Below are 21,988 nucleotides of genomic sequence, written 5' to 3'. Positions count from 1 at the left end.
AGATTAGAAAAGTTACGAGTATCTAAACCGGAGGAAAGGCTGAAAAGAGGAGCCAGTACGTAGCCTTCAGATGTGTAGCAATAAAAGAAAAGATAAATATAGAAGACATGTCAGCAGGTCAGCCTAACTGTAAAGTGATATAGCAAATAGCTTGAGGAAAGAAGAGATAGGGATAAAGAGAGAGAGAGAGAGAGAGAGAGAGAGAGAGAGAGAGAGAGAGAGAGAGAGAGAGAGAGAGAGAGAGAGAGAGACTACTCGTAATAGAAGTAAGGATAAAAGTTCGTTTCAATAATTTTCACTTCCCTCTGACCTACTTATACCGTCGTTTCCTCCTCCTCCTCCTCCTCCTCCTCCTCCTCCTCCTCCTCCTCCTCCTCCTCCTCCTCCTCCTCCTCTCCTCCTCCTCCTCCTCCTCCTCCTCCTCCTCCTCCTCCTCCTCCTCCTCCTCCTCCTCACTCCACCAACACTCCCCACCCTCCCACCACCACTGCCTTTCCTCCCTGACCATCTTCCTGGAATCATTCTTCTCCTCCCTCCCTCCCTAACCCTCTCCACTGCCCTCAACACCCCCCTCCAACTATTTTCCCTCCTTTCTTCACCCCTTCCCTCCCCCCACACCCCCCACATACCCTCATTTTAACTTGACCGTAACCTCTTTTCTTCCCGGCCTTTCCCTCTTCCTTCCAAATAGTTCTCCGATATTCTCAGCCCCTTCCTCACACACTATCTATCTCTCTCCGTCTCCCTTCTCGTCGTGCGTCACCCGAACCTTCCCCCATCACCACGCCTCTCCCATTACACTCGGTACCTTGCTCCATTACCCGGGATCTTCCTTCCAACCCATGCTCCTATCTTTTCCTGCCGTGTTGGACTTTTCTCTTCCTCCTCCTCCTCCTCCTCCTCCTCCTCCTCCTCCTCCTCGTAGTATTTTTTACTGTAATGGAGACTGCGTGGGAAAAAAAAAGAGGAAAAAAAACCCTGCTGCTCTTACTCCCCGTCAGGAATTTATGCAAATGAATGTACGGGGGGAAAACACCGGGAAATTTTGTAGTCTGTTTAGTTTTGCTTCCAGGAACTTGAGTGTGGAGGAGAGGGTAGAGAAATGGTAACTGGTGGATTCGGTTCACGTACTGGTTTCATGGTGCCGTCCAGGAGGTGGTGGTAGAGGAGGCTGGAACTGTAAGGGAAACGATGTATTGTGGTATAACTGGTTCATGTTCTGATCGTTATCATTGTTGTTGTTGTTGTTGTTGTTGTTGTTGTTGTTGTTGTTGTTGTTGTTGTTGTTGTTGTTGTTGATGATGATGGTTTCGTCAAGAAAATAGAAAGATAGGAAGGGAGAGAAAAAAATACTTGATAGTTATGTACATATAAGAAAAAAAAAAACAAGAGAAGCTGCAAAAATCCAGTAGGCCTACACGTAGCAGTCTCTGTATAAAACGTATCTACTTACGTATCTGTCATCCCTGTGCATAAAAAGACGGTCCTGGAGATGCGGGGTATCGATCCCCGTACCTCTCACATGCTAAGCGAGCGCTCTACCATTTGAGCTACATCCCCTGGTGGAGGTGCCGGGGATCGAACCCGGGGCCTTTCACATGCAAAGCGAACGCTCTACCACTGAGCTACACCCCCTCGTGCTGGAAGAGACTTTGTTCATCAGTTACATACCTAATGAGTCGTAGTGAATATTTTTTGTTACAGTAGTGCTCTTTCAAGGAGGATTACATAATTTCCATGCGTTCGTAAGACAGTAATGAATATTGTTTGGTTCATGTTAGTTGTACGGCCAAACACGGACACTAAAAATTATGATATGAGAATGGACACACACTACAAACAACTTCGGGAAAAAAAAAAATTATCGTAACATTTTCTACATTATAAGGATAGATGTTATTTGGGTTATATTTCTGACATTGACGAAAACACATTAAACAATAGAGAACAACAGACACAGTAGAGACAACTCAGCCAAGGATGTAACGCAGCACTCCCAATAATTTATCAGGATAGGTAATGATTGCAGTAGTTGGGTTGTGTTACTGGCGTGGGAAAAAAAAAATAGAAATAATATAATAAATAACGCCGTACAAACTTTCAAAGGCTTAACGTAACATTGCGTACACTTTGTTGGGAGAGATACTTATAGATATTGTTTACTTAGTGTTTGCTTAATATCAGTGGCATCAACAATACTAAAAATGATGATACAGAAAAACACACAATCCGAGCAACTTCTCCGAACAAGAAATGAAGCAGCTTATCTTGAACCAATACAGGATAAAAAGAAAGCCTTACATATGAATGCTAATTATTACCACTATACAAATACCTTACCCGGAAGAATCCTTTAAAAGTTCAGCGGCATTTATATGGATCTCGTAATTCAATCATATTATAACTTGTATGTTCTATCTGGTAACTGAAGTATTTGTCATCTACACTTCACCCATCACTCATTCTCCTTCCCTCACTCATCGCTGACGTTACCCACAACAGTCCTTCAACTCTCGTCTTCATCTCTTTTCGTTATTCATTCTCTGTCTTCCTTTCTTTATTCATCAATTTGGCTTCTCACTCCCTTCTTCTTCTCCCTTCTTCGCCTATTCTCCATTATTCTCTCTCTCTCTCTCTCTCTCTCTCTCTCTCTCTCTCTCTCTCTCTCTCTCTCTCTCTCTCTCTCTCTCTCTCTCTCTCTCTCTCTCTCTCTCTCATCGTATATTCTTCTATCACTGCTCTAACTCTTACCTCTCCCGCTCCTTTCTTCACTTACTCTCATTCATATTGCTCTTGTATTTCACTTTACTTGTTTCACTCATCCTTCACTTCTCTCTTTCCTCTTTATTCATCACTAATGCTGTCCATCAACACTTTCTTTTTTTTTTTCTTTACAACTCAGTCACTCAAAAGATCACTTCTACATTTATTTTTTTTTTCATTTTTTTTTTTTTTTTTTATGTAGGAAGGACACTGGCCAAGGGTAACAAAAATCTAATAAAAAAAAATGCCCACTAAAATGCCAGTCCCATAAAAGGGTCAAAGCAGTGGTCAAAAATTGGTGGATAAGTGTCTTGAAACCTCCCTCTTGAAGGAATTCTTTCTCCTTCAATTTTCCTCCGTCTTTCAAAACATTATCTATACATACTTTGTTTCATTTCCCTTCCTTTCCTTCTTCCTTCTTCATTCCTGCATCTCTCCGCCTCTCACTCTCGTATTCCACTTTCCCCTTCATTTCTCTGCTCTCCATCGTTCTTCTCTACACAAACTACCGTCACATTGCACTCATCGCCTCCTTTACGCACCCTTTGTGACAACTGGCGCCCCCAGATTTCCCTACACAGGCTTATAGTGTCCCTTCAAATTGCCGCTTGACTCAGCCCCGGCCAGCAGGAATGAAGTGGGCGGTGAAGAATGAAGAAAAAATAAATAAAAATAAAAAAACTAAGCGAAGGACAAAGTGGGTGTTTTTTTTTTTTTTTTTTTTTTTTTTTTTTTTTTTTTTTTTAGTTTACTTGTGGGGGAATCTTTTATTTTATGTCTTGTCACTAATGATTTTGTTTATTTTTATTATTTATTTATTTATTTTTATTTTTTTTCTGGATGGGAACTGAAAAGCACGTAAGAAGAAAAGGAATGTTTGTTTTTCTTTATCTTCTGAGTTCATTGTTCACTATTTGTTTTCTACTGGAAGGAAATAGGAAAATAAGAAACAAGAAAGAAAGACAAAAGTTTAATATGTTTTCAGTTCTATGCTTATTTTCTTCACATGAAAGGAAAATAAAAGAAAAACAAGAGATGAAGGAAATATTTTATTGTATATATTTTCAGTTCGTTTTTTTTTTTTTCAGTGGGAGGGAATAGAAAAAAGTAAAAAAAAGAAGGAAATGATTTTATATCTTTTGTAGTTCATCTTTTTTCACTGGAAGGAAATAAAAAGTGAAAACGAGAGAAAAAAAGAATGAAAGGACAACTTTTTGTATCTTTTCAGTTCGTTTTTATTCACTGGAAAGCAGTAGGAAAGTAAAAATAATGAATGAAAGAAAGAATGGAAATATTATTATATCTTAGTTCTTCGTTCATTATTTTTTGCTGGAAGGCGAATAGAAAAGTAAGAAAGAAAGAAAACAAAGTCTTATTTCCTGTCGCGGATGTTTCTGTTCAGTCTCTTTTTTTTATAAGAAGAGAATTAAAAAAGTAAGAACGAAAGATTAAATAAGAGTTAACGAGATAATTATGTGTTCATACTAAAATAAAAGTTAATTTATTACTTATAACTTCTTAGTGAGAATGTAATTAACTCTAATTATTCTTAAGAGAGAAAAGAGAGGAAGAGAAGGGGCGGGAAAATAAGGAGGATTTAGAAGAGGAGAAAGAAAATGGACAAGAAAAGAAGAGGAGGAGGAAAGAAAAGGTAGGAATGAGGAAGAAGAGGTGGAGGAAAAGAGTGGAAAGGACAAGGAAGGGAGAAAGAAAAGAAAAAAAGGAGGAAAAAAAGTAGGTAAAAATTAGAAAAAAACATAAAAGAAGAAAGCGAACAAGAAAGAAGTGAAGAGAAGGGAGAAGAAGGAAAAAGAAAAGAAGACGGCAGAGAAAAGTGGAAGAGGAGGAAGGAGAAGAGTGAGAAAAGTGAGAAGGAGGAGGAAGAAGAAGAGGAAGAGGAGGAGGAGGAGGAGGAGAAGGGAAAACTGCAGCCTCGTTAATTGACCCAAATAAGGAAGAAGAAAAAAAAAATCACGGAAGGGGAGGAAAAATGGGACATGGAGAGGTAGAGGGGAAAGAAGAACGAGGAGGAGGAAGAGTAAGAACATGGAGAGGGAAGGAAGAGAAGGAGGAAAACAGGGAGGAGCAGGGAGGGAAAAAAAACTGGGGCAGGAGGAGGAGGAAGGAAGAAAAGAAAGAGAAGGATTAGAAGTAGGAAGAAGAGGAAGAATTTCAGAAGGAGGGAATTTCTTGACCCCAGTTAAGGAATAAGAACACGGGAGGTGGTCGAGGAGAAGGGATAAACAAGGAAGAGTCAGAAAGAGGAGGAGGAGGAGGAGGAGGAGGCGCCAACTGCCCTCAATTGTCTATTCAGACCCTCTTAAGTAGATGTCTCGGTCAGCCGCATGTTTTTAAAGGGGGCAAACTCAACTATGCTGTGGTGAGTGTCCGCTGCGCCGCCACAGACCACGCCAGAGTTGAGGGGGGCTTGGGTTCGGCTGTGCTACAAGATGGGAAGAGATGATGATGGAGACAGTAATGGATAAAAAAGAAGATAAATCGTTAGTTTATGAGGATTAACTGAGCTGGATGATAATTAAGTTAACTATTTGAAAATTAAGCTGTATGAGAATTAGTGTGTTTGTGCTTGGTTGCGTTGCGCTGGTTGTTGTTGTTGTTGTTGTTGGTGGTGTTGTTGTTGTTGTTGTTGGTGGTGGTGGTGGTGCTGGTGGTGGTGGTAGTGGTCGTGGTGGTGATTGTGGTTGCAAAGGAATTGTAATGGGTAAAAAAAAGAAAGAAAGAAAGAAAGAAAAGAGATTTAGCTCAGCCGCGCAAGTATTCTCCAGTGTGTGTGTGTGTGTGTGTGTGTGTGTGTGTGTGTGTGTGTTGGGTATGATAGTAGGAGTGGTAGTTCCAGTAGCAGCACTAGTTGTGTTTCTGGCAGTAATGGTCGCAGTAGTTTTGGTATCAGTAGAGATAAGAATATTCCCAGCAGGCTTAAGCTGATTTAGAAGCCGAGACCTTCCCGTTTTTTTTTTTTTCCCTTCTTTTTTTTTATTATATTTTACCTAAGAGATTTTCAGCCACCTTATAAATCACTTTAACCCTAAAAAAAAAAATAATTCTCGAAACCCTCAATAGAAAACGAATACCATGGCACCAATATTTCAGAAAGACTGCAAAAAAAATGAATATTATCAATTATTTATACAAGCGAATCCAAACAACTTTTTTTCCCCTTTTTTTTTTTTTTACACGCGCCACTGGAGACCCCACCCTTGTCACGTTGATGCGTTTATACAAGTGAATAATATAATTTCTGTCATTCACATCCACACTTTTTTTCTGAGGGGTAAATATTTGATAGTTTTTCTCACTGATACGTTCCAGAGTCATCAACTAGGAGGAGGAAAAGAGGGTAAGAGAGAAAAAATAGAGGAGAACGAAAACTCGTAATTTCGTAAAGTGGCACAAATAAGGAAGAGGAAAAGGAAGACTAGAAGGAATGGAATTGAGGAAAGGAAAGAATCATGTTACAAGGAAGAAAAAGAAGAAAAAGAAAAAAAGATAAAAGAAGGAAAAGAAGAAAAGGAAGAAGAATAAGAAGAAGGAGATAGATAGATAGATAGATAGATAGAGAGAGAGAGAGAGAGAGAGAGAGAGAGAGAGAGAGAGAGAGAGAGAGAGAGAGAGAGAGAGAGAGAGAGAGAAACATTAAAAAACAAGAAAATATAAAAAAATATATAAAAAAGAAAAAAAAAGAATAAATAGACTTAAAGAAAGAACGAGGAAGAGGAGGAAGAGGAGGAGGCGAGGTGAAGAAGGAAGGAAGGAAGGGATATCTTGACCTCTGTTAAAGAATAAGAACATGGGAAGTGGACGACGAGGAGGAGGAGGAGGAGGAGGAGGAGGAGCAGGAGCAGGAAGGATAAGCGGTGAGGAAAAAGGAAGAGGAGGAAGCGGTCTTGAAGAGAGAGCAGGGAGAGGAAGGGACGTCTTTACCTCAGTGGGGGGTGCCAGGTGCTTTGTGTTATCTATTCAGTAACCTGTAAATAGATGTCTCCGTCTGATAGGAGTTTTTACGAGGACAATTCAACACAAGACTGAGTGATTGTGTGTTTATAGACGAGTTATAATTAAAAGCGACTGTGATCTCAAGCACTTCATTGTCTTAACGTCGACCATTTTTATCGAGTTCTTATTGCCTCCTGTTACAAATAGTCAAGATGAGACACTAGAACATTTGAAAATAATCCTCTTTCCCTTTATTATTTATTTATTATTTCAACCCTGGTTATTAGCATATTATTGCCATTATTTTATAGAGATTACCCGGCTGTGAAATTCTGAAGCCTCACAGTAAAGCTTGATAATAACGGCAGTGAAATGTGATAGAAGTGGTGACAGCAGTAGGGATCAGTAGTGACGTTATAGTACTGGTGACGTAAATAGTTGATTGTGACGGTATGGTGATTATAATATGTGACGGTACGATGATGATACTGTGAAATGGTGATGATTGAGTGATGGTGTGCGCGGGGAGGGGTACAAGGCGTGGAACTGTAGGTGAGGAGCGACTATGACAATCTGGAAGCTGGGGGCGCAAAGTTGGGAGCGTAAAGTACAAGTTTGGGATTGGAGCGTCGGGCTCAACATTGGACTCTGGGCAGTTTTGTGTGGAAGTTGTACAGGGGAAGTTTAAGTTAGCAGCAGCAGGAAAGGTTTAGATTTAGACGGAAAGAAAATAAATGCAACCAGGGAGGAATTCATGTTTATTTTAGTGAGGTAATTAAGAACAGATGAATGTTTAGCCATTTAACTGTTTTATGGAGTTATACATATGAAGGTTAAAGTTAGCAGTAGCAGGAAAGGTTTAGATGAAAAAAATAACATACAGAGGGAAATTCGTATATATTTAAGTAATACAATTAAGAATACTTGAATACCTAACCATTTGACTTGTATATGTATAGTTGTACAAGTAGAAACTCAAATTAACTGTAGCAGGAAAGGTTGAGACAAAAAAAAAAAAACAGAGGAATTCGCGTATATTTTAGCGAGTTCATTAAGAAAACTTGAACACTTTTTTTCTTTACTGTAAGTTTTTCTATACAGTTATGGTGCAAGTGGAAGTCTTGAAGTAATATATTTAAGACAGTAAAAACGCTAGAGACCCGGATATCAGTATTTTTGTCTCCCACTGACAATGTACGAGGAACAATTATCCTCATGAGATTCTTGATAACTTACAACTTTTTACACAAGCAGGATCTTCCAGAAATTAATTATCTGGAGTTCATATCCTTACACTCTTCAGCATCTCGATTCCTTTGGCAGGCTCCAGTGGAAGTCATTAAGGTTTCTAAGTATGCCCGTTTGCTTATTTTGATACTTTGATAGGAATTGTGTGCCATCAAAGGAAAAATCATCCATACGAAACTAAAGTAAGAGTTTCTTTAACTTCTGAAAATAACTTATTAGCGACAACAGCGCTTCAGAATAAGAGAGGACGTCTTTCACTGTTAAACAATTTTTACAGAATGACATGTAAATATTTAGACGCCTATTTCGTACTTGTATAATTTTATAGCCCAGAATAAGATGAAATTAATCTCTCATCCGCAGTAATGTGTCTTGAATATTAATGTAGCTCAAAGAACATGAAATGAACCCAAATTAGTTTCCCTTTCTCTCTTTTTTTTTTTCGTGTTCTAAATTAATTAAACCTTTTGAAGAAAAGCTGTAAGGCGAAACTAGTCAAGAATAAACTGGTGTTCTTGTACCTTTGTTTACATCACCAGTGGATGCTATATGTCTTAGAAACGTCCCAGCAGTGCTCTTAACGTCAACAAAGAACGACCGTAGCGGTGAAAAAGTTAATAATATGATCCTAAACTTCTTTTATTTAATTTTTGTTATTTTCCATTTTTATTAATATGTTACGCGCGATAGAAGACAACTAAGGGGAAAAAAAGGAAGGGAAAGATTAAAAAAAAACACCTCGGTAACTTATTACTCTTAAAATATAACTATAAAAAAAAAGGAAAAAGAAAGCAAGTGTACGTATTTAATCTTGGAAAATTCTGGCGGACAGGAAAGGTGGTCGAGGGTGGATGGGGAGGGAAGGTGCCTGAGGGATGACAGCTTAGAGAAGATGACTGAGGGAAGATGACCAAGTATCTGAGGGAAGGTGACTGAGGGAACATGGCAGAAGGAAGGTGATTGAGGGAAGATTGTTTAAAGGTGGGTGAGGTGGCTAAGGGAGACGCCCACACACGCCAGGACGTTTTGCATATTGCCTTTATTAATACATAAATAACCTGAATTTTGGCTCACTCACCTATCGTGCGTCATCAGTGTGCGCTTATTTGTGTGCTGCGATGTTTCTCCTCGGCCTGGAATAGAGAGGCAGGCGACAGAGTGAGTGGGGAGTGTTGTCTTGCGATGTGTCGAGTGGTGGTGGTGGTGGTGGTGGTAATGAAGTTTACTGTGGTTACATTTTCATCCCTCATGCAGCTGTAGCTATTTCCACTACTACCATGTACCCTTCCCATAACAAGCTAATTCATGGTTTCTTATTTAGCAGCATATTATTCACTTTATTTGCATGTTATCTTTTGTTTATACACGTGATGGAATAGTTTGATATGACCACTTTATCATCCACATATAACCACAGTTAATGCCACTATAAGATTACCACTCTTAAAACAAGTGATTGTTATTTATTTATTCATCGACGTATTAACATTTATTTTATATATGGAGGGAAGCAGTTTAATGTGATCCATCTATTATCATCATACAACTGTACGCAATCCTATTACTTGCTTGCCATTCCTAAAGCAAACATTTTTATTTATTTATTTATTTTTTTAAATGTATCAACGTTTATTTATATATGTAATGAGGCAGTTTGATCCTTCCTTCCGCACTTTTACTGTTCCACAAACTTAACGTCACTCTCAGCAAGAAGTAAGTAAATAAACAAACGAATGAATAAATAAATAGATAAAAAATACTAAGCAAATTCATTGTTTATGTTCATCAAAGTATCTACATTTATTAAGTGAGGCATTTCTTATTTAACCTGATTACCACCTCAACAACATGATCATCTTTCACAAAGCTTAACTCCTCCATCCACAAGCTTAGCAACCCCGCCACACACAAACTTAACATTCCAGAGACTTAACAAACGCTTTATCTTGATTTCACACACACACACACACACACACACACACACACACACACACACACACACACACACACACACATTCTTAACCTGGCAAGTGGGACAAGAAGCTAAGGAGCAGCCGCCACTTACCTTATCACCCTTTATCTAACTGACCAACCCTTTACTCCCTTTATACACCGCATGAAAAAGAAGAGGAAGAGAATGTGGTAATAGAGACAGGCGAGAGAGAGAGAGAGAGGAAGGGGGAGAGGAGAGGATACTCGAGGCAGACCCAGAAGATACGTGTCCACTTAAGAGGCGAGTGTCCATCAAGGTCGTGGCGTGTGGTGGCGTGTGCTGGCGTGGCCTCGATACCCTGACGGCGGTGGCAGAGTGGCAGTGACCGTCAGTATGTTTGGGTCGCGGAGTGCATATTGGCTGGCGACGGTGGTGGTGGTGGTGGTGGCGATGATGCAAGGGTTGGGTGTGTGGCCGAGGCAGGGGCGAGGGAGGAAGCGATAGGGTGATAGGCTGGCGGGTTATTGTGCGTGTGAGGGAGAGATGGGGGTAAGGGGGGGGTTAGGGAGAGAGGGAGAGGGAGATTGTGTAGGCCAGCAACTCTCATTCTCTAAGTGAAATCGCTCACTTGGTCTCTCTCTCTCTCTCTCTCTCTCTCTCTCTCTCTCTCTCTCTCTCTCTCTCTCTCTCTCTCTCTCTCTGTCCACCGATGATGAATCAGTTAATTGAAAGAGGTCAATTTACATGCTCCATAATTTCTTTTCTTTCTTCTTTTCAATACGTATTTTCTTTTAATGCAAAATAATACATGTGTCATATGTACGTACGTTCTCTCACACTGAGCACCTTACATAATACAGGTATAGCAGCCAGGACTCCCCCATGACTTTAAATACCTTCATGGTGCTCTGGTCTTTCCCTTCTGATGATGACGCATAGCAGGAGCATAATGAAAAGGAGTGTAGGACTGTGGTGGTGGTGGTGCTGTGGTGGTGGTGGTGGTGGTGGTGGTGGTGGTAGTGATTCCATCTGAGTATAAAGTGTGTTATGAATTATTGTTTTCTTAACTTTTTTTTTTTTTTTTACGTATTTTTATTTTTGTTTATTTATTTATTTATTTTTATTTTTTATTTTTATTTTTATTTTTATTTTTGTTTATTGATTGGCGATCCTTTTTTGTCCTCCTCCTCCTCCTCCTCGTCCTCCTCCTCCTCCTCCTCCTCCTCCTCCTCCTCCTCCTCCTCCTCCTCCTCCTCCTCCTCCTCCTCCTCTTCTCTTTTTCAACAACAGCGGCAGCAACAACAATTACTACTACTACTACTACTACTACTACTACTACTACTACTACTACTACTACTACTACTACTGCTACTACCATCACTAACTAGCCCTTTTCTCCTGTATAATTTTCAGTCGTCACTGTTCCCTTCTTGCCTTAGTCTCCTTTCACCATTAGAGTGACGTACACTCTCCACCTTCACGGCTGCCACCCTTCCTTTGTCCCCTCCTCTGCCACTCTTAGTGACGTCATCAGTAAACAAAAGACCATCACCCTTGTAGTGTGTATACGCGTGTGTCAGGCTAACTAATTATCTTCTTCGCAGCAAAACAGAAAGATATTAATAGTTAGGTTTGTTTAGGTTGATTTTGTGCAACGTTAGGTATGCACATTTTTAAATTAAAAGTTTTTCACGTTTTTTAATGCGGGTCCAGACCTGTACACAAAAAAAAAAAAAAACGTAACAATTTTTTGCGATAAAATAATTTACCCTAACGTTACCGATAATTGAATCATGAAAAGTAGAAGAATATTGATATTTAAAGTATATATCAATAGAAAAATGTGTTGTTTTTAACTGTCTTCATTTTTTTTCTTTTTTTAAGTGTAGTATGATTATTATCTCCGCTGCAGTCATGAGAGCTCAAAAGAGTATTTTATATATGTACAGTGCCTCTTCTTTTAAAAAGAATACATTCCGATCATATAAAAAAAATAATAATTTTTTTCACTCTTAACACAAGTACAAAAACTTGAAAAAAAAAAAAAAAACTGCGAAAAGAAGTTTCATCAATGGTTACAGATGATTAAATCATAAAAATTAGAAAAAGAATATCAACATTAGATGTATATATCAATTGAAAAGTGTCTATTTTAAGTGTCTTTTTTTTTTTTAAGTGAATATTATTATTATCTGTACCGCACTCCTAAGAACTCAAAAACACTGTTTTGTATATGTATAATTATTCTTTTCAAGTAAAGAATATATCACAATTATCGGATAAAAATTTTTAAATAGATTTTTTTAAACACCTGTACAAAAAATGGAAAAAAAATGCAATCAAAATTTTTCATCTAAGTTTACAGATGTTGATATAAAAGTTTAGATCTACTGAAAAGTGTATTTTTGAAGTGTTTTTTTTTTTTTTTCCCTAAGTGAAATATGATTATTATCTGTACCGCTCTCCTAAGAGCTCAAAAGACTATTTTATATATATACAATGGTTGTTTTTTAAATAAAAAAAAATATATCCCAATTATCAGATAAAAATGTTTATGTTGAATTTTTTATATATTTATTTATTTTTCTTTTTTTAAATACAGGTCCGGACCTGTACAAAAACTGAAAAAAAAAATTGCGTTGAAAAATTTTCCTCTAAGGTTACAGATAATTAAATCATAAAAAGTAGAAGAATAATTTTAAAATATATCAATCGAAAAAATGTGATGCATTAGGTTAAGTTACGTTATTTTTTATTACTCTTTTGGGTTACGTTAGGTTAGGTTTGATTAGATTAGGTTAGGTTATTTTCGTTGGGTTAAGTTAGGTTAGGTTAAGTTGTTTGGTTAAATTATGTTAGGTTAAGATACATTACATTATGTTGTGTTATTTTAGATTAAGGTATGGTACGCTAGCTTAGGGTACATAAGAACGAAAGAAAATATAGGAATCAGCAAGAATTCAGTAGGCCTACACACGACACTCCTTGTACAAAACATAGCTATCTTCCTATCATCCTTACTGATAAATTTATCTTATCTTTTAAAGCTCCTAATTGACGCGGCGCTAACAACCTGAATACCGAGTCTATTCCAGTCACCTACCACTCTGTTTTAGAACCTTTTTTTATCCTATCCTTTTTTGCTATTTATTTATTTATTCAAACTTGAGCATGTTACTTTTTAATCCATGTTATATCCTTTTCACCTTTTAAATACTCAAATCAACTGTGTATATTCTTTTTTTTCTTTTCCTTCTTATCCACTTGTAATTCTTTTTACCTCCTTTCATATCTTCAAAACTTTCTTTCTTATTTTCTTCCCTAAAGTCTCTTATTTGATTTCATTAGTCACTTATAAATTTCCTTTTTCTCCTCTTTTTTTTTCAGAACCCTTTGACGTGAAGTAAGGTTAGTTGAAGTCTAAGCAGGGCTGTGGCGCCTTGTATGGCCACGGACAGATCGTGAAAAGCCGCCACGAGTCTCTGGTATGTGAAGTGATGTGGAGAGGTGGTGGAGGAGGTGTTGTGACTAGTGGAGTGATCTTGTGTCAGAAATGGAGGCCGTGAGTAAGGAGTGATGGGTTTCTAGAGACAGGGAATGGAGGGTCTGAGGTGATGGAAGTGATGGGTTTGTACTCGTAGAGGCAAGGAAAGAAGGTGATGGTGACGTGGTGGGATGTGATAGGTTTGTATAGGTAAAGGATTAGAGGTTTTGATGAAGTGATGGTTTGTCATAGGGTAGTAGAGAGAAGGAATGAAGGACGTGGTGGATTACTGATGGTTTGTGGTAGATGTGTGGTTGCTGGGAGTGGAGACGGTAGTGGATTAGTAATGGGATGTGGGAAGCTACAGTGAAGTGATAGGTTTTGGGATGGTTGTGAAGTTATTTTTTATGTAGGAGGGACAACGGCCAAGGGCAACAAAAATCTAATAAAAAAAAAAAAGCCCACTGACATGCCGGTCCTCGCATAGGGTCCAAAGCGGTAGTCAAAAAATTGATTAGCTATGGTCAAATTCCAAAGACACGACAGGGTAGAGTATAAAGGATGTCAAGAAACTGAATAACATTATTGCCCTTACAAATATGTGGTTTTGAAATATATGCTTAGTTTTTTGTGTACAGGATTTGATTCAAGCTTGTGTTACCTCGTGCCTATTTGTATTTAGCTTCTCCAGTCAAATATTGAGTTCTGGGTTTTTAGAAAGGAGGTATGTGATGGGTTTTATTGTTTTAAGTGTCTGTAGTTGTGTGTGTGTGTGTGTGTGTGTGTGTGTGTGTGTGTGTGTGTGTGTGTGTGTGTGTGTGTGTGTGAGTGTGTCACGCTAAAGAGAGTAATGATGGTGTGAGAGGTTGCGATAGGCGATGACAGCCTTAAAGAAATCGTTGTGTGAAGTTGATGACGATAACTCGTATAAGAAGATAAGTCAGCCAATTGATTTATTGAGGGTTATATAAAGGTGCTCGTCTTGGAATAGAGAGGATGGACCAGAATGAAGTAATTTGAGGAGTTGTAGAAAATTCCTGACCATTATGATAATAGAGGTTAATGTGCAGGAGAGAGAGAGAGAGAGAGAGAGAGAGAGAGAGAGAGAGAGAGAGAGAGAGAGAGAGAGAGAGAGAGAGAGAGTTACTGCTGCTGAAATAGTGATTAATATATTACAATTAGTACAAACCAATAATGTTCATTATCTACACACACACACACACACACACACACACACACACACACACACACACACACACACACACACACACACACACACACACACACACACACACACACAACGGCGCCAGTTTGCTGAGGGCGTGTGGGTAGGCGGGGAGAGCAGACAAGATTAAGGAAGGGAGAGAGAGAGAGAGAGAGAGAGAGAGAGAGAGAGAGAGAGAGAGAGAGAGAGAGAGAGAGAGAGAGTCACGTGGATGAGGATACGGAGTTTGGGAGAAGGGAAAGGAGAGAAACATTACTCACCTAATACTCATTGCATTGCTTCTTCGTGATGGGCGACACGCGAGGCCACGAGACCTGAGGCACTTGGGTCCTGATGTGGATAAGTGGGTCAGACTAAACTGAACTTAGAGATGGCTGGGCGTGTCTTGGCCTCGTGTTCCTGGATACTACACCGTCTTAACTCGACTTGTAAGATTCTAGTCCTGTTGGAAGCTATCAAGGTTTTCAAGGGTGTTTTTAAGGCTAGTTTTCCTAACGGCAGCAACAGCACTTACAGAAAGAAAAAGAAAAGGTCTGTTAAATGTGTCAGTGTAATAATGAATAAATAAATAAGTGATAAACTGTCGGAAAGTAATCCCTAAATTACATTGCGAAGTGTCTTGGAACCTCCCTCCCTTGAAAGAGATTATAACCAGGCGGAAATACAGAACCAGTCAGAGAATTAAAAAAGTTTATCATTAAAGGGGATGAAAGGTTGAGAATACTAGTTAACTCAATACGAAAAGGAGAATCAGACTAATCATATGTGTGGTCTTTGAAAATTATGCAGATGAGAGAAGAAAGCGTTTCAGAATACGGGTTTGTGTCTTGGTGGTGGTGGTGGTGGTAGTGGTGGTGGTGGTAGGCATTGCAGTATGAGCTCGTTCCAAGCCATTAAGTGAGTGTGTGATATACAGTGGCGTGGTATTGTGTGTATTGGCAGTGCTGTATGCTGTACTGGTTATTGGGGGAATATGTAAAGGGATGTAAAGTAAAAGGGAGAACAAAAGAAGAGCTGAAGGATCGAAAGGCACTCGTGTTTTTGCCGTAATTGTAATGCTTTAATAAAAAAATAGTAGTGTTGTAGTTTTTACAGAGCAAAACGTATAGTGATTAAGAAGAAAGAAAAGTTAACGAATAAAAAGGTTTCAAGTCCTCTTATTACAGAATGGGAAAACTGTAAAAACAGAAAAGAATAAAAACTTTATTCTGAAATTCTGGCAAGAAAAGAAAAAACTTTCACATTTAAAAGTAACATAAGTTCCTTTCAGCAGATTTATATGAAAATAAATAAAAAAAAAGAAGTAAAAACGTACGTACCTCTTTATATATATATATATATATATATATATATATATATATATATATATATATATATATATATATATATATATATATATATATATATATATATATATATATATATATATATATATATATATATATATATATATATATATAATCTTGCGAAGCAAAAGATTTATTCCTTTACTGCAAACATTAAAAAAAAAAAATAATAATAATAAGTAAGAAAATCTTTCCAATAGTTTTCAAAAGAAAAAAATAAATAAGAGCTTCAAAGATCTTTACTACAAATGAAGAGAGAGACAGAGAGAGAGAGAGAGAGAGAGAGAGAGAGAGAGAGAGAGAGAGAGAGAGAGAGACGGCTACAGACAAAAGATGAAAGAAAAAAAAATTGGTGCTTAAAATATCTGGAAATATTTTACGAGCCCCAGTGGTGATGACGAGGAGGGGCCCGCGTGGAGTAACACACTGCACACTGCGGCTGATGCACTCCGGTAATCCCGTACCTCCACTTAGCGATAACAACTTTGTGTGGCGGCGAGAGGCTGACTGCCATTTAAGTTTGTATATCGTGCGAGTGCCCCTGGGAAGCGAGCCACTGGAGAGCTTGGAACACCTGATGGTAAGAAAACGAAGATGATTTTTGTATCGCTTCATCCTACTTTTTTTTTTTTTTACGCCTTTTTATTTTACCTTGGATTTGTTCTTTACTGGATATTCTTCTGTACATATATTTACTTATTAAGGAATTTAGATCGTTAAGTATTAGGAAAGCTAAGGTATTTAAGGTTTTTGTATCACTTCACCGTTTATTTATACCGTACTCTGTTTTATTTATCGTATTTCTTTGTGTTTTATTACTTTTTTTTTTACTTTTTAGGCAAGTTTTGGATGGCCAGTTATTGAGAAGACTTCCGTATTAAATAGCCGTAGCAAAGGTAAAATAAAATCCATGTAATGCTACTTCGTGTGGATTGATCAGTTTGTCTTGGCGCAGCAGGGAGTAACACAGCCATGTGGCGCCAAAGGGGGGAGAGAGCAAGGGGAAAACATGACCACTATGCTTGCCTTTCAAGAGAACTGGAATCATGTATGAAGGAAGGTTCCGCCAAGTTTCCCCTTTAGGATGAAAAGTTGTGAAGACGATGAGGTTGTGCATTTAGAAAGAAGGGTTGTAGGCAGCGTTTATACTGTTGTCTGGACCATTACCTAAATACATAAATATATACACACATACGTATTTGTTTGTAAATGATAATAAAAAGACATGCATGTTTTAGTTTCATAGCTCATTTTTTATTAAGTAATTGTGATATGATAGAAATTAATGATGGGATCCGACAGAAAAAAAAAGATACTAAAGATATTATTAGATTTTCAATTAACTAGAAAGAGACTATGATTTGTTTATTTGTTCATTCATTTATTTGGTTATTTTTGCAGAGTTGTAAGCGCCGCCAATGGCAAGAGGCTTCATTACATTACGCAGATTACCTTGTTCCATAAAAAAAAAAAAGAAATAATCGTTCCATAAGAATAATCCTCACATTCTTTCCCTTCAATCTGTACAAAATCGGGTCAACTTTTGCGTAAACCTTTCGTATACTTTAACACGTGCAAGGATTTCGTAAAAAAAGAAAAAAAAAGAAAAAAGAAAAAAGAAAAAAATCTGAAGCACTTTTTTTTTACATAGATCAAAATATTTTCAGTCATTTTTAGCGTTTTTATGCCTGATTACACCCATTTAAAACTACAAATCACCCATAAACTTCACGAAATCACCCAGCAGCCCGTCACGATGCAGGAGATGAGATATGATAACCTTGGATGAATAATTAGAAGATGATTTGTGAATTGTGATGCTGTGGTTACGGGAAATATCAACCTAAACTTAAGAACATACAAGAGATATCCAAGAATATAACGGAACTTGTGTGTGTGTGTGAGTGTGTGTGTGTGTGTGTGTGTGTGTGTGTGTGTGTGTGTGTGTGTGTGTGTGTGTGTGTGCGTGTGCGTGTAAATACCATCCCAAACTCAGTCAAATAAAGTGATAAGCAGAATGAAACGCGAAAGTCTTGACATTAAAAGCGTTAATACAGAAGCAATACACAGCTCTTCCATCTTTCCATCAAAAAAAAAAAAAAAAAGTAAAGAGGTTTTTTTTTTTTTTTTTTTTTTTTTCATAGATCAGTATATTATCTGTCATTTTTTACCCACAAAGGAAGTGTTTCGTGACAGCGCCAAGCCAGATAGTGCAGCATCCATGGGCACCTGATGACTGAGGCGAGCGTTGACTGGCCCGTGCGATTGCCTGCTTGACACTGCCGGCCAATCACTGCCTCATGTGGCTTATAAGCTCAGCCAATCAATGGAAACGCGAAAACTAAGAGAGCTGAAACGAGGTATGTTTGTTTCAAGTTCAAGAGAAAAAATGATCACACTGGGAGTTTTTGTAGTAATGGTGGAAGCGATGGTCATGCTGTGGTGGTGATGGTAGTAGTGGTAGTAGTAGTTGTAGTAGTAGTAGTAGTAGTAGTAGTAGTAGTAGTAGTAGTAGTAGTAGTAAAGCAACAGCACCAACAACAACAAGCAATAGGACCAATAGTTTATTTTCTGCGCGCCACCACACACACACACACACACACACACACACACACACACACACACACACACACACACACTGGTCGAGGGAGATAAATGTGTTTCTGTTAAGAGAGAGAGAGAGAGAGAGAGAGAGAGAGAGAGAGAGAGAGAGAGAGAGAGAGAGAGAGAGTCACTGAGGTATAAAAACGATAGTGAGAGAGGAAGGCGAGAAAAATGGAAGACTAATGATAAAAAAGATAAAAAAAAAAAAAAATTTAAAAAAAGGAAGAAAACTATGATTATAAAAAGATCGGACAAAAGAGAAGCAGTGAATGGGCGTGGGGAGAAAGAAACATAATAAATGGGAACAGGAGGAGGGTAAAATTGGGTGAGTGGCGGGAGGATTGATGGAGGCGGAGAGGTGAGTCGTGAAATAGGCCATGAGGGTGAAGGAGGAGGAGATGGAGTGAAGGAGAAGGAAAGGAAATAATTTTTTAGAAAGTATGGAAATGAATAATAAAATAGGGGGATGGAGAAATTGAAAAGTCGGTTAGGTTTTCAGCATGATTTATTGTTCTCTTGGTTTTTGGCTTAGCAACACCACTGACACGAGGCGTTGTGTCTCAGTTTGGTTCAGGCACGCGGTATTCAAGTGTGAAGTACAAACACGAGGATAGGAGATGTAATTTCCGCTTTGCAGAATCAAGGTTGGCGTGGCCTTGTTAATTATCGGCATAAGAATAATAATGATAATAATAAAATTGTGTAACCTCGCTTTATGTGGATTCATGACATGAATTTTACAGTTTCAAATCAAAATTTTCTTTAAGTGACTTCTTATTACTAGCGAAAGTGAGTATAATAGGAAAAAAAAGTCTTAATATTGTTCCACGAAGAAAAGAAAAAAAAAAAAATCCAGAACACAGGATCAGAGTTCAGTTGTCTTCAGGTAGACGTGACAACCTTAGTCTGCGTGAGGAGAGGAAGTAATTTTAAGAACAAATTAAACAAAGGCAAAAAAGTTTAATCATAATGTGTAAAGATCACCAAGGCACTAAGAGATCAACTTTCCACACTACAAACTCAACACGTGCCTTTGGGTGACATGACAAGCCCAACCTGCGAGAGCTGGGTCAGTGGCAGGCAGACTTGCTTCACATTCACGAATCAAAAGACCTGGAGAGGACTTTACAATAGCCAGGGAAAGGTAGCGGGCTTTGAAAAGGGAACCATTGACTCTTGTTATAGAAAGTGGATGGAAGTGCAAGAATAACCGATAATTCTTAAGTCATCGCGACAATAACTGGTGCGTGAGGTGAGGAGGGAGACTGCAGTTTTATTAGAGCCGTGTGGGTGGGAAAGCCGTGACTTGGCGAGTAGTGGTTGCGTTAAGAGCAGAGATGAAGACTGCGGTAGGGTAGAAAATAATGCAGAGTCGAGGTAGAATGTCAGCTACTAAAGTGAGCCATTGAAAGTCCAGGAATAGTTGATGAGAATGTGGAGTATACGGTTTTTTAATACTTATTCAGTTACGGCAAACTAATAATGCCCAAGGGTGTATGCGAATGTGTGCGCCACTTTTGTTAATGTATTATTGTGTAGTGCATGCAACGACGGATGCTAATTGCAGATCAGGTGCCATGCGAGTTTTCTTTTCTTCTTCTTCTTCTTTCGTATTACTTAAGAATTTATAAGTAGAAGGCGACAGTTTATTTGTTTACTATCTAATTGTTTATTGTCTTCTTTATGTATGAATTATTAATTGTAACCATGACTTGTACGAAAAACAAAGATTATGCAACATTGAGAGAGAGAGAGAGAGAGAGAGAGAGAGAGAGAGAGAGAGAGAGAGAGAGAGAGAGAGAGAGAGAGAGAGAGAGAGAGAGAGACCCATTACCATTACCTCAAAAATTTTACTTTTACACCATTGAAGTAAATTCATCCCTTCCCTTCTCACCCTTGCTGCACGTATATCCTCGGAGCGAAACAGACCCAAGACACGTACCAGCCAAGAACGAAGCTGTCTTAAGTGTCGAGGAACAAGGAAAGAAAGAAGAGTTACAGGCCGCGTCTCCCTGATCAGTGTAAGGAGAAATAAGTGTTTTAGGGTTTTGTGATCCACTTTAGAACTGAAAGGGGACGTCAAATCTACTTTAGCAATTCTATACAAGATTGTAATTTATGCTGGAAATGTTGATTGGGTTATATTGAGTTATTGGGTGGGTATGTAATATCAGCAATGTGGCGCCTTTGGAAGAGGAGTTTAGGGAGAAAAATGTGGGTTGGTGGAAAGTGTGTGTATGTAGAGTGTTTAGTTAGTTACGTAGGTAAGCAAGTAGTTTAGTAGTTAGTCATTCACTTAGTCATTTAGTTAGGTAGGTAGGTAGATAGATAAGTAATTATTTAGTTAAGTGGTAAATTAATTAGTCATTCAGTTAGTCATTATGCAGAGTAGTGTTGCTTTAAGACACACATTAGTAGAAAGTAGATGGATTCAGTAGAGGGTATGACATTGTATTATTACCAGAGGATATTATGTAGCCAGGTAGTTCATAACAAGTAATATGTTAAAGAAGGGAATGGATTTTTTTCGAATGATTTTGTTCATGGACGTACGTGTGAGAGAGAGAGAGAGAGAGAGAGAGAGAGAGAGGAGAGAGAGAGAGAGAGAGAGAGAGAGAGAGAGAGAGAGAGAGAGAGAGAGAGAGAGAGGGTTTGACTTGTGAAAGATTAATATCCCCATTTGTATCGACATCTCTCCTCCTCCTCCTCTCCTCCTCCTCCTCCTCCTCCTCCTCCTCCTCCTCTACCACCACTAACACCTTCACTTTGTCTGTTTGTCTGTTTTGCCTCCTAATTTTTCTTCCTCATAATTATGTATATATCTCAGATCAGCAACACCAAATCACCCTTGTTAGTTTCACATCTATTCGTTCACCACCTCAGTTACTTCTATCGTCTCGTTGATCACCGTGGCTGTCACTGTGTTTATTTATGTATTTGGTTATTTGATTACTTGGGTAGGTAGTTTAGTCAGTCATGTAGTTAGCCCTGTAGTCATTCAGTTTGTTGGTGAGTTAGTCATTTAATCTAGTAAGGTTATTATCTACTTGTCTCTTATTCAAACCACGGATATTTTTTTTATTTTTTATTTTGTTTTATTTTTTTGTGTGTCAGAATCCTTAACTTAACCTTTGCCTTCATCGTTACCTTTTGGCAATGTACTGCTACACATCAATGCAAATAAACACAACATATACAACACAACAAAACACAAACTACTTGAAAATATCCAGTAGGAACACAAATTTAAATTCTTCTCATATCTTTCCTTCATCCTCTGCCAAGCTTGACTTCGGATTCTGATTACTCCTCACCTGAGCGCGAGATCTAATTAAAAGCTCACCTGGAGGCTGCTTGAGTAACCAAACCTCCACTCATTGTCTGGGAAAAAAAAAAAAAAACTCTTCAAAAACGATAATGAAAATAATAAT

General features: G+C 38.3%; 1 long non-coding RNA gene and 1 other non-coding gene across 2 annotated transcripts in view; one reads left to right on the top strand and one right to left on the bottom strand.

Moving 5' to 3' along the window:
- Window positions 1-14,194, top strand: part of LOC135104131 (uncharacterized) — a 207,584-nt gene extending 193,390 nt beyond the window's left edge. Inside the window, exon 5 of the long non-coding RNA XR_010270312.1 lies at window positions 13,286-14,194. This is a non-coding gene — a long non-coding RNA (uncharacterized LOC135104131). The remainder of the gene's footprint in view (window positions 1-13,285) is intronic.
- On the bottom strand, window positions 1,564-1,635 carry Trnaa-ugc (transfer RNA alanine (anticodon UGC)). Its single transcript has one exon. It is a non-coding gene; the product is annotated as a tRNA-Ala (tRNA).
- Window positions 14,195-21,988: the final 7,794 nt, after the last annotated feature.

The sequence above is a fragment of the Scylla paramamosain genome, chromosome 10, assembly GCF_035594125.1.
Source record: "Scylla paramamosain isolate STU-SP2022 chromosome 10, ASM3559412v1, whole genome shotgun sequence".
NCBI lineage: Eukaryota > Metazoa > Arthropoda > Malacostraca > Decapoda > Portunidae > Scylla > Scylla paramamosain.
The sequence above is the reverse complement of the archived record's forward strand: the minus strand, read 5'-3'. Positions and strand labels throughout refer to the sequence as shown.